Source organism: Myotis daubentonii, chromosome 5, assembly GCF_963259705.1.
Source record: "Myotis daubentonii chromosome 5, mMyoDau2.1, whole genome shotgun sequence".
NCBI lineage: Eukaryota > Metazoa > Chordata > Mammalia > Chiroptera > Vespertilionidae > Myotis > Myotis daubentonii.
Window position 1 is genome coordinate 35,754,400 of NC_081844.1, and position 12,489 is coordinate 35,766,888.

The following is a 12,489-nucleotide window of genomic DNA, read 5'->3' on the forward strand; positions in this document are numbered from 1 at the left end:
GGTTTGGCTCAGTGCATAGAGCATCGGCCTGAGGACTGAAGGGTCCTAGGTTCGATTCCGGCACATGCCTGGGTTGCAGGTTCTGTCCCCAGTAGGGGGCATGCAGGAGGCAGCCGATCAATGACTCTCTGTCATCATTGATGTTTCTATCTCTCTCTCCCTCTCCCTTCCTCTCTGAAATCAGTAAACATATATTAAAAAAAAAAAAAAAAAGAAAGAAAGACAGAAACCCTCAGCACAAAAATGCAAGTCTCTTAATGGAGTGGACCCCAAGTTCCTGAGGAACATGCGCTTTGCCAAGAAGCACAAGAAGAGCCGGAAGAAGATGCAGGCCAGCAACGCCACGGCCATGAGCGCGCATGCCGAGGTATCAAGGCCCTCATGAAGCCCAAGGAGGTCAAGCCCAAGATCCCACAGGGCAGCCGCCAGCCGTCAGTTCAATCAACTTGCCGACATCATTCACCCCAAGTGTGGGAAGGGTGCTTGTGCCCACATGCCCAAGGCTCTCAGGCCCTGCTGGCCAAAGGCCAAGGCCAGGCTCAAACCAAGACCCAAGCTGCAGCTGCACCTCGGCTCCAGCTCAGGCTCTGGCTCCCAGAGACGCCCAGGGCCCCACGAAGGCTCTAGAGTAGAGGCCTCTGCCTGCTAATGTGAGAAGGGAAGGACTGGTGTGGCCTCCTGTGCGATTTGTACGAATAAACCTGAGGCAGGATCTGTAAATAAAAATAAAAAGGACTATGGGATTGAATGCGAGGCAATGGGCAGCCTCCTGCGTTCCAGCCCTGGCTTCATCTGCCCCACTTGCCTAGTCTCTACACACATTCCTTTCATTGGTCAGTCTGGCCCTCCCCCAGGGAAGCTTCAGTCCCCCCTCCACCCACACCCCCTCCCACTCCTCTCTCTGTGGGTCATAAAGTATCAATGAAACAAATCGCCCATAACTGCCTTTCTACTATTAGGCATTCTGTAAGTTAATGTGCATATGAAGTGAGGTCATTTAAAAATTTGGTGTGGCTTTCACTTTGAGCAAATCTATTCAGAACTTAAGAACAGTGTTTCTGGAAATGGTTTTCCTGAGGAGAAATCAGCAAGCCCACCACATTACAATTTCAACAGGCTTGGTTTTTTTAATTTTTAGAGTGACAGCCATGTTGTCTGAATATCAAATTTCTATGTAATAATGTACACATGCGTTTACCTTAATGGGAAAGGTGTTTTCTACAACAAAATCTAGCTTTTTCCAAGTTCCTTTTAAAAATTAAATAATTCAGAATGCTGCAGAAAACCCTTAGCTCTTTCTTGTACATTCTAGCTCAAAGAAATGAGTGAGAAGATTGGGAAAGAAGAGGGAATCACAGAGAGGTAGAAAAAGCAGAAAGATAACAAGGAGAACATGGAGAATGATGTGTGAAGAGGATAAAATAGGTGATGAAGAGGGAAAGGGAGAGAACAGAGGCATGATGGGTACTGTACCACATGCCCTTGGCGAATGAAACCGGGAAAAATGAGAGCATGGATGTTGGAGCTTTAAGGGAGAATGTCCCTTGACTCTGAGGTTGAATGTGAGGGTGAAGTCGGGGAGAAACTGTTTATTCCACCGTCTATCACAGGGCATACGCTCATCTTCCAGATGCACATCTGAGAAAGCCGCAAAAGGAAGGTCTGAACTGCTTCATCTCGCAAGGTGAGTATGCCTCCATCTGCCGTGCTGTCTGCTTGCTTTGCACATTTCCTCACATCATATGCTCACAGCACCATCATATGCCATCCTGGCACCGACACAGAGGAGGCAGACGAATTAAAATGTGGGAAGTAGTGGGGAGCACAGCTTGTTTCCTGTTTTGGAATTTGTGGTAACACATGGGTTACTTTATTTTTTAAATTTTAATATATTTTCTGATGTTTTAATTGAGGTATAACTTACATAAAGTGCATTAATCCTGACAATTTTTTACATGTTATATCAGGACCATGTAACTGCAAACCACACACACACACACACACACACACACACACACACACACACACACACACACATTTAATATGCTTTTACTGACTTTATGAAAGAGAGGAAGGGAGAGGTAGAGAGACAAACATTGATCAGCTGCCTCCTGCACACCCCCTACTGGGGATCTAACCTACAATCCGGGCATGTGCCCTGCCTGGAATTGAACCAGCAACCTCTCGGTGCATGGGACAATATCCAACCAACTGAGCCACACCAGCCAGGGCACTGCAAACCATATAAGATAGGATCCCTTATGCTCTCTCCCAGTCAGTATTCCCCCTTCCCCAAAGGTAACCACTTTTCCAGTCTCCATCACTATAAATTAGCTTTGCCTGTTTGACTTGTATATATGGAGAAATAGATAGAAAGATAGGGATTTGTGTGTTTGGCTTCTTTTTTCATCATTGCCTTTGAGATTCATCCATGTGTAGTGTTCTACATATAGAATAATTCCTTATTTTTGCTGTGCAGCATTCCATTATGTGATAAATCACTTTATCCATTTTGTTGTTGGTGGGCATTTGGTTGTTTCCAGCTTTTGGTTGTTATGAATAAAGCTGCTGTGAACATTTTTGTACATGTCTTGGGTAGACATTCAGCTCTCTACTGTATGTACCCAAGAGTGGAATGACTGTGGCAGAGAGTGTATGTGTGTTTAGACTTAGTAGGTACCAAACCTACTAACCCCTGGTTACTTTCATCCAAAGTGCCTTGGAGGGAGAAGAACCCTCCACAGAGATTCCTATCTGTTTGTAGAAGACCTGGTAAGTTGCCAGAGGGTGGGAAGTGCTGAGGGATATAAGGAAATTGTAAAAGAAAGAAACACAGAAGGGAAGAAAAAGGAGGGTTCCAGCACAGAGAATGAAGACTTAGCTACAGAATGTTGAGGTCTAGGAAATGCGGGTGGCTGTTTTCAGATAGCTCTTCAGTATTGAATATTTTCTAACTTACCACAAAAGCAATAAAAATGGAGAAGACAAAGCTTTATAAAGAGGTTACAATTTTTTTAAAATTTTTACCCAAGGATAGTTTCATTGATTCGAGAGAGAGAGGAATGGAGAGAGAGAGAGAGAGAGAGAGAGAGAGAGAGAGAGAGAGAGAGAGAAACATCAATGTGTGACATCCTGCAGAGGCCCTGATCCCTGACTGGAGATCAAACCCACAGCCCATCTGAAAAATAATACAATGATTAATAAATAATAATACAAGAATAAACTCTGTTTTTCATACTCACAACTTAATCTTCAGCCTTTAGGATGACTGGACATCATTGACCTTGGGGTGCCTATTAGGGGTTTCCTGAGCAAATCTCAGCAAGGCTTCGGTTTACCTTGGAGACAAGGTAGACATGAATATATGTAAATACTGTCAGAGTTTAAGATCCCTACTCCTCTCTATTTTCTTCAGTCATAACTTGGTGTTTAGCCACTGCCTGAGCAGGAGTAACTCTGCCCTCTCTTATTGGTTTATTCATTTCACTAACACTTATCGAGCACCTCCTCTGCATAAATGTGAAAGTTGTTGAGAGGAGATGAAAAAAGCGAATGGTATGATTCCTCCCTCAATGAACTTAACATTCTTTAAGGGTAACTCTAGGTATATAAACGTAATTATAATATAAGGTAAATAAAAGAAGGAATAGCCTAGCTGGTGGTTGAGTGTCAACATACAATCCAGAAGGTCACTGTTTGATTCCCAGTTGGGGCACATGCCTAGATTGTGGGCTCGATTCCTGGTAGGGGGCATACAGGAGGCAGCCAATTAATGATTCTCTCTCATCATGTTTCTCTCTGTCTCTCTCTCCCTTCCTCTCTGAAATCAATAAAAAAGTATATTTTTTTAAAAATCTGCTCTTTAAAAAAAGATAATATATGAACGTATAGGCTAATCTCAACTGGAGGCTATCACGAGTTTCTCAGAAGCTGTAGCATTCTTAGCTGTGCCTTAAAGATGAACAAGTAGGATTTCTGTAGGCAGAGAGTGGGGTGGGGCAGGAGAAAGCCCAAGTAAAGGCAAATGTTCACATCTGCTACAGCTAACTGATCCTCCTTAGCAACTGCTGAGCCCCAGCTAGAGACAGCCACACCCATCCAGATGGTCTCAGATAAAAAAGACCATAGCACTTGCAAAGCAGAGAGCATCTGGAACACAATTTAACTGTCTTAGAACAGATACTTGAGCTCATCTCATTACAGAAAGACATAGAGAACTCCATTCCCAGACGTCTCCTGGTAAAGATACCCAGCCAATTGGGATTCTTGCCCGCTCTCTCCTCATTCCTGTACTGCTACCCGGTGCGCTTCCGAACATCGGCCTGTGAGACAGTCTGGGGCTTCAATTAAAATGAACACTCCCCTCAAATAATGCTCCTTAGTTCACTTTTGGTAGCTTAGAGTTCATTCCTTCTTCTATTCCATCAACAAATATTTGTGATTGCCTATTATATGCCAGAACAGTTTCTGGGCACTAAGATACAGTAAATTAAATTGAAAAGATCCCTGCTGTGTCCTAGAGCTCCCCTTATAGCGGAGCAAGACAGATAGTAACTAAAGAAATAAACAAGAAAACTTCAACGAGTGAGAAGAGCTGCACAGAGAATTAAAATAAGGTGACATGATAGTGAGTGAATGGGTGGGTGGCCTCTTATAAGGGTCATCTGAGATGGTGACATTAAGCTGAGCTCTGGCCCAGCTGGTGTGGCTCAGTGGTTGAGCATCAACCTATGAACCAGGAGGTCACGGTTCGATTCCCGGTCAGGGCACATGCCCAGGTTGTGGGCTTGATCCCCAATGTGGGGCGTGCAGGAAGCAGTCAATCAATGATTCTCTCATAATTGATGTTTCTCTCTCTCTCTCCCACTCCCTTCATCTCTGAAATAAAAAATATATTTAAAAATTTAAAAAAAAAAAAAAAAAAAAAGCTGAGCTCTAGGAGCCCGTCATGAAAAGATCTGAGGGCAGCACATTCCAGGCAGACACACGGCTCCTCCAAAGGCTCTGAGGCAGGAGCCAGTGGGTGTATCTGAGGCACAGAAACATTTCAAATGTTGTAGAGGTCTGGGCAGAGCTCAGGGCTGAAAAATATACATTTGGGGAGCCACAGGGAAAATTTCCTAATGCTCTTTGTTAATTGCCATTGCCTCGGTCTTCCTCCGCCAACATTCTTAATCCTCACCTGAGGATATTTTTCCATTTTTAGAGAGTGTGAAGAGAGAAATATCCATGTGGGAGAAACATATCAATTGGTTGTCTCCTGAATGCACGCTGACCAGGGCCCAGGCCGGGGAAGAGCCTGCAATCAAGGTATATGCCCTTGACTGGAATCGACCCAGGACCCTTTGGTCCGCAGGCCAATGCTCTATCTACTGAGCCAAACCGGCTAGGGCAACATTCTTTTCTCTTTCCAAATCCCTGGAACCTCTCACGCTCATGCAGCCACCTTTTCTCAGCCTATTGGCTTTCTTCTTGAAAATATGGGGACCTGAGGACCCTGATCATTTTCCATTTAGAATAGGACCACCTTCCCATTCCCATTAACCTCCCCTCATTCCCAATCTAACACACACACACACACACACACACACACACACACACACACACACACACACACTTCGGGTGGATTACATTCACTGATTTTTGATTCATTACCCTGACCGGAGCAAATGTAGACATAAATACTGATTAAGCTAAGTTCACTGAATTTAACAGTTGGGAAGGCTTCCAGAATACCAGACAAGAGCAGCTTTTGATGACCTCTGCCCTATTTCTCAGATGAAAAATTGAACTATAAGTGGATCTAGTTTTCATGCTTATCAGTGGCAGAGGCAGAGACAAAGCCCACAGAGCCACTGTGCACACCCAGTGACCCCTTTCACCCCCCGATTTGACCTGATCCCTGCAGATGCACTATCTGTGGCTGTCATTTGGACCAGAGGAAAGAGGATTCCCGATCCAGGCATTGAGTGTAGGCTCTGACACTGGAAGCCAAAAGAAAAGAGTTATTAAGCACTTTTGTGTAGCAAGAACTTGCTTTGCAAGTTATCTATCTTAATTTCCACACCAACCCCTGTGAAATGGCTTGTGTTAGCCCCACTTTGCAGATGAAGAAACAGGGGCTCAAATTGGTAAAATGACTTCTTCACCTTTGGGCATCAAGCTCTGATCTGTTTGATCCTATTATCCTGTATTGCCTCTCCTATCCTGTCTTTTAACCTCTCTGAGCCGGGTTTTTTTCATTGAAGAAATGGGACATAAAAAAAATTATTTTTATGGTCTCATCTCATTCTCATATTCTGGACTCTATGTGCATTTAAATGGGTTTAATCTTCCCGTTTTCTAAGCGGGAGTTTTGTGTCATACTGTACTGAAATGCCAGCGGGTGACAGTCACCCCTGCGTGGCGAGAGGGGATAATGACCTCGTTTTTGGAATGTCTGGCACAAAGGGATTTGTCACCCTGACCCCAGAAGTGAAAGGCCACTTAAAGACAGAAAGGATACTGTCATAGCTTTTCTGTTGCCCTTGGGCACAGCTCCTTTGTTGTTCTTTTCTTTCTTTATGTCTGGAAAAGACTTGTTATTTTCTAAGCCCTTATGCTTTGAAGACGAAGCTTGCCAGAGGAATGTCAAAGGAGACACAGGGTTAATTAAATACAGAAGGGATTCTGTTCACTTCTAGCAGCCGAAGGCGGCCCTGTCACCCTAGACCTCATCGTCCAGCCTCCATTGTGAGCGCACAGGCTTGGCATTCCGGGATCACCCTTCCCTTAGACTTGGCAAAGGGCAAAGGGCTCTTTCTTCATTCACGTTGCCTGCCTGGGTCCAGGAGAGCATTCTGATGGCACAAAGGAAAAGCAGCACCAGCCTAGTGGCATGATGTTGTGGTCAAAACCTATCTTGAATGCAAAAGTTACTTGGGGTTTTAATCTCATATTATATACCCTTGTGATCGTTGTCCATTTATAACATGTTTAAACTCTAGCAAGGTGAGTCTGCTCTCAGGATTCTTTTAAAAAAAATTTTTTTAAAAATATATTTTATTGATTTTTTTACAGAGAGGAAGGGAGAGGGATAGAGAAGTAGAAACATTGATGAGAGAGAAACATCGATCAGCCGCCTCCCGCACACCTTCCACTTGGATGTGCCCGCAACCAAGGTACATGCCCTTTGACGGGAACCGAACCTGGGATCTTTCAGTCTGAAGGTCAATGCTCTATCCACTGAGCCAAACCGATTAAGGCTGCTCTCAGGATTCTTGACCAAATATTTACCCAGGTGAAATTTATTTTCTTATTAATTTTTTAAATATATTTTATTAATGTTTAACAGAGAGGAAAGGAGAGGGATAGAGAGCCAGAAACATCAATGAGAGAGAAACATCGATCAGCTGCCTCCTGCACGCCCCCTACTGGGGATGTGCCCGTAACCAAGGTACACGCCCTTGACCAGAATCGAACCCGGGACCCCTCAGTCCGCAGGCCGACGCTCTATCCACTGAGCCAAACCGGTTAGGGCTCTTATTAATTTTTTAGAACAGGTTCAACATGAATTTTTAAAATCATGAATGATGGTTGGATTTTCTCAAGTACTTTTCTTCATCTATTGATATGATCCTATGATTTTTCTTCTTTAGCCTGTTGATACGCTGGATTACAGTGACTTCTGAATGTTGAAGTAGCTGTGTATCCCTGAGGTAACTACCTCTTGGTCATGGTGTTGGATTTAAACGTTGGGTTTATACGTTGTTGGATTCAATTTGCTAATAATTTGTTAAGGATTTTTTTTTTTATGCATGAGAGATACTGGTTTGTAGTTTTCCTTTCCTGAAATGTCTTTGCTGACTTGGGGAGTAGGATAATGCGGCACTCACAGAATGAATTGGGAAGTGTTTCCTTTGTGTTCTGGAAGGGATGGTAGAGAATAAATATCATTTCTTCCTCAAATTATTAACTATGATTCAATTTCTTTAATAGATAAAGGCAAACTCAGATGATATATTTCTCCTTGGGCGAGTTTGGGTAGAAAAGAGTTTGGCAGAAAGCTTCTGTTACCTCTGGAAGAATTCACTTCCTCCTGCCCGATCCCCATCTCCACTGCCCCGGAGGTTGTGTACAGACCCTGGGTCACCCCACTGCCATGCCTTCCGAACACTGCTATCCAGAGGGAGGGTCTGCCCCTAACCCACCAGGATGCCCCTTCTGTCTGCTTCTCACTGGGTGCTGCCAGATATGGCTTCCTGCCCACAAACTTCCCACTTTGACTGTTAAGCAATTACCTGGGCTTAGAAGTGTGCTGCAGCCCCAACTCTGTCCCCAGTGACCTCTTGTGGTAGTTTGAAGTCAGCTATGATGGGAGTATTTACACCACAGAAATTGGTATATACTACAGAGCTGAGCTTTTCTTTCTGGAGAGCCAGTGGTTGTTTCATCAGTACACTGCTGACTGGGCTTCTGGTTCCTTTAGAAGTGTTAGGAGAACCTCATTTCTCCCAGAGATTCTCTGGGTCCCCGTCACCTCTGAAGTCAGGAGGTAAGGCTCAGTGAAGATTTCAAGCTTCTCATCTCACCCACATGGCAGGGTGCCGGGGTCCGACCCCAGCAGGTCCAGGGGTCCCCAAAGGCGTGGATGGAGTCGGCGAAGAAGGAATGACATGGAGACAGCGTTCAGTTGATCAGCAGCCTAGCCAGGATCTCTAGCCAGGATCTCCAGCCAAGTTCTGGTCTGGATCTCCAGAGAGGTTCTGCTTCGGATCTCCAGCGAGGTTCTGTAGCCATGTTCCCTCGCTAGGTTCTCCAGCCAGGTTCTGTCTGAGATCTCCAGCCAGGTTCGGTCACCCGGTTCTAGTCAGGTTCTCTTGGCAATTTCTTTTTTTTTTTTAAATTAAATCTTTATTGTTCAGATTATTACATTTGTTCCTCTTCTTTTTCCCCCCCATAACTCCCCTCCTCCCAGTTCCCGCCCCACCCTCCGCCCTCACTCCCCACCCACTGTCCTCATCCATAGGTGCACGATTTTTGTCCAGTCTCTTCCCACATCTCCCACACCCCTTTACCCCCCAAGAATAGTCAGTCCATTCCCTTTCTATGTCCCTGATTCTATTATAATCAACAGTTCATTCTGTTCATCAGATTATTTATTCACTTGATTCTTAGATTCACTTGTTGATAGATGCATATTTGTTGTTCATAATTTGTATCTTTACCTTTTTCTTCCTCTTCCTCTTCTTAAAGGATACCTTTCAGTATTTCATATAATCCTGGTTTGGTGGTGATGAACTCCTTTAGCTTTTCCTTATCTGTGAAGCTCTTTATCTGACCTTCAATTCTGAATGATAGCTTTGCTGGATAAAGTAATCTTGGTTGTAGGTTCTTGGTATTCATCACTTTGAATATTTCTTGCCACTCCCTTCTGGCCTGCAAAGTTTCTGTTGAGAAATCAGCTGACAGTCGTATGGGTATTCCCTTGTAGGTAACTGAGTTTCTTTCTCTTGCTGTTTTTAAGATTCTCTCTTTATCTTTTGCTCTTGGCATTTTAATTATGATGTGTCTTGGTGTGGTCCTCTTTGGATTCCTTTTGTTTGGGGTTCTCCGCGCTTCTTGGACCTGTAAGTCCATTTCTTTCACCAGGTGGGGGAAGTTTTCTGTCATTATTTCTGCAAATAGGTTTTCAATATCTTGCTCTCTCTCATCTTCTGGCACCCCTATAATTCTGATGTTGGTACGCTTGAAGCTGTCCCAGAGGCTCCTTACACTATCCTCGCATTTTTGGATTCTTTTTTCATTTTGCTTTTCCAGTTGGATGTTTTTTGCTTCCTCGCATTTCAAATCATTGACTTGATTCTTGCGCTCCTCTGGTCTGCTGTCGGGCGTCTGTATAATATTCGTTATTTCAGTCCGTGTATGCTTAATTTCTAGTTGGTTCCCCAATATAAGATCGAGGGTCTTATTAGTTTTCGTGTAGATCTCATTAAGTTTATCGGCAGCTTCTAAACAGTTCTTGAGAGACCTTAAAAGTGTGGTTCTGAACTCTATATCTTCCATTGACAATTTTGTCCTGTTTCTTTGTCGCCGCATTTTGTTATGCTTCCTTGGTGCACCCCCTAGTGGTCTTTGTTCGCAGTCTTATAGTTAAATCTTGATTGTTGTAGCTAATTCCAGGGAGGGTTTGACCTCCAGGCCAAGTGGCTATGAGAATCAGCTGTGTCAGCAGTGAGAGAACTTCTGTCCTCTAGGGAGGTGCTAATCTAGCCTTTGCCTGAGGCTATCCGGCAAATGCCTCTGTGCAGGGCTTGGGCGGGGCGGGTCGCACAGGATCAACAGGGTGGGCCGGAGAGAGCAGTTATGGCGGCTCTCAGTCCTGTCCCCAGGGGCTCTGCCTCTCTGAGTCCCAGCACCCGCTGCAAAGCTCGGAGAGAAAGCTGCACTCGCTCTGACCGAAGCCAGACAGTCCCGCTTCTCCCGTTTGAGTCTGGGTCCCTAAAGACTCGCCCGGATCTGGTGCTCAGAGTCTGTGGCTCCCTCCCGATTGAAAACAACAACCGCACCCTCTGCCGCCAGCCCGCTCCGCACACTCCGCACCTCAGAATTTGACTTCAGCACTGCGCCTCCTCTGAGTGTCCGTGTGCGTTTCTCTTTCCTCCTAGTTGTAGGACTTCCACTCAGCCAGTGTTCCTGTGGTTCTGGGTGATGTCCCTTCCGTTTTTTGGTTTCACTTTTGAAGTAGTTGTTCAAAGCAGCACACTCTGGCGTTAACCTATGCCGCCATCTTGGTTCTCCTGAAATCACTATCAGGTTCTCTTGGCAATTTCTGTAGTCAGGTTCAGTCCAGGATCTTTTGCCATGTTCTCTCCAGCGAAGTTCTTCTGTCTCCAGGCTCCGTGCAGGTTCTGTCTTCTGAATTCTGTGTTCTAAGTTCTGTCTCTTGCTGTCTTGTTACATCTGTATTTATACCAGTTGATTCAATCCTATCAATCTCTATTACAAAGGTTAGGGCGTTTCTTATCTCCATTCCAGGGAGTAAAGATTATGTAGCTTAAGCATGATTGTTCGTTGTGATTAACTACCCGCCTGGCACTTAGATAAGAGGTTTTATTCCCTCCCTAACTTCAGGGGAAAATCCCTACCTGGGGAAACAACCTTTCTCAGAGACCTTGGTTAAAACACATAGTGCCAAGAAGGTGAGCAAACATATTAAGAACAGTATGCCATATATGCCAGGTCCCTTGAAACAGCAAGCATGGACCGGCTCCCGGCAGCAGGGCTAATTGGGAGAGGCTGGCTCAGTTCCAGAAGACTGGATTTCACCCTTGTAGGGTATCCACCCCAAGCAGAGAGGGCTTTTACCGGCCTCTTGAACTAAAGCTGAGCTCTTCAGCAGGAGGGCATTTGTGTGCCTTCTAATGACAGGGATCCTGCTTATAATTCTCAACCCATGTCCTCTCTGCCCGTGTCTCATGTTTAAATGCAAAAGACACCACTCTGCCTCCAGGTATTTGGGCATGTCTTTTCAGTTCTTCCTGCAGGAGGCCAGACACACCAGATGTAGATCTGACTCATAGGAAGCCGCTGGGCTATCTTATCTCATTAACATCCCTGGTTTCAACTGGAAAGGCCTGAAAGGTGTTAAAGGACAGAAAGAAGGAAGTTGTAATCAATTTGGCAAACATAAGGAAATATCCAACATCACCCAAAAACAATTTAGAAAATGATAGTATTTTCACCATTGAAACTTAGCAAGATTTGAAAAAATTAAGGCCTGATGAGGCCATGATCATAGCCTCTGGAAACACTCAGATGAGTTAGTTGTCTTCTCTGAGCTTCAGTTTCAACTTCAGTCTCGATGTGGCTGCTTCTTGAATTCCCTAGTTGTAGGACTTCCATTCAGCCAGATTTCAGGCGGTTCTGAATGATGGTTGTTCTGCAGTTTAGATGTAATTTTGATGTGGTTGTGGGAGGAGGCGAGTACCATGTTTACATATGCCGCCATCTTGACCAGAAGTCCATCAGTTTGGTTTTACTGTGTTTAAGTTGTTAGTGTTCTGATGCATTTGAGATTACATAATGTACATGATTACTATCTTTGTCATTGTGGGGTGGTGTGCCATTTTCATAAGATTACACTTGGAATCCCAAGCTCTTGTTCTCGGGTATGGGTTGAACTGTTACTTCTCCAAAACTCATAGGTTGAAGTCCTAACCCCCGAGTGCCTCAGAATGTGACCTTATTTGGAAAAAGGGTCATTTCCGATGTAATTCGTTAATATGAGGTCATACTGGAGTAGGGTGACCCCTAATCCAACATGATTGATGTCCTTATAAAGGAGGGAAACTGGACACAGGCACTAATACAGGGAGAACACCATGTGAACATGAAAATGGCCATCTGCAAGCCAAGCGAGCAGCCTAAAACAGATTTTTTTCTTCTCATGCCTCGAGGAATCAATCGTGTCAACGTGTTGATCTCAGACTTCCAGTCTCCAGAACTGTG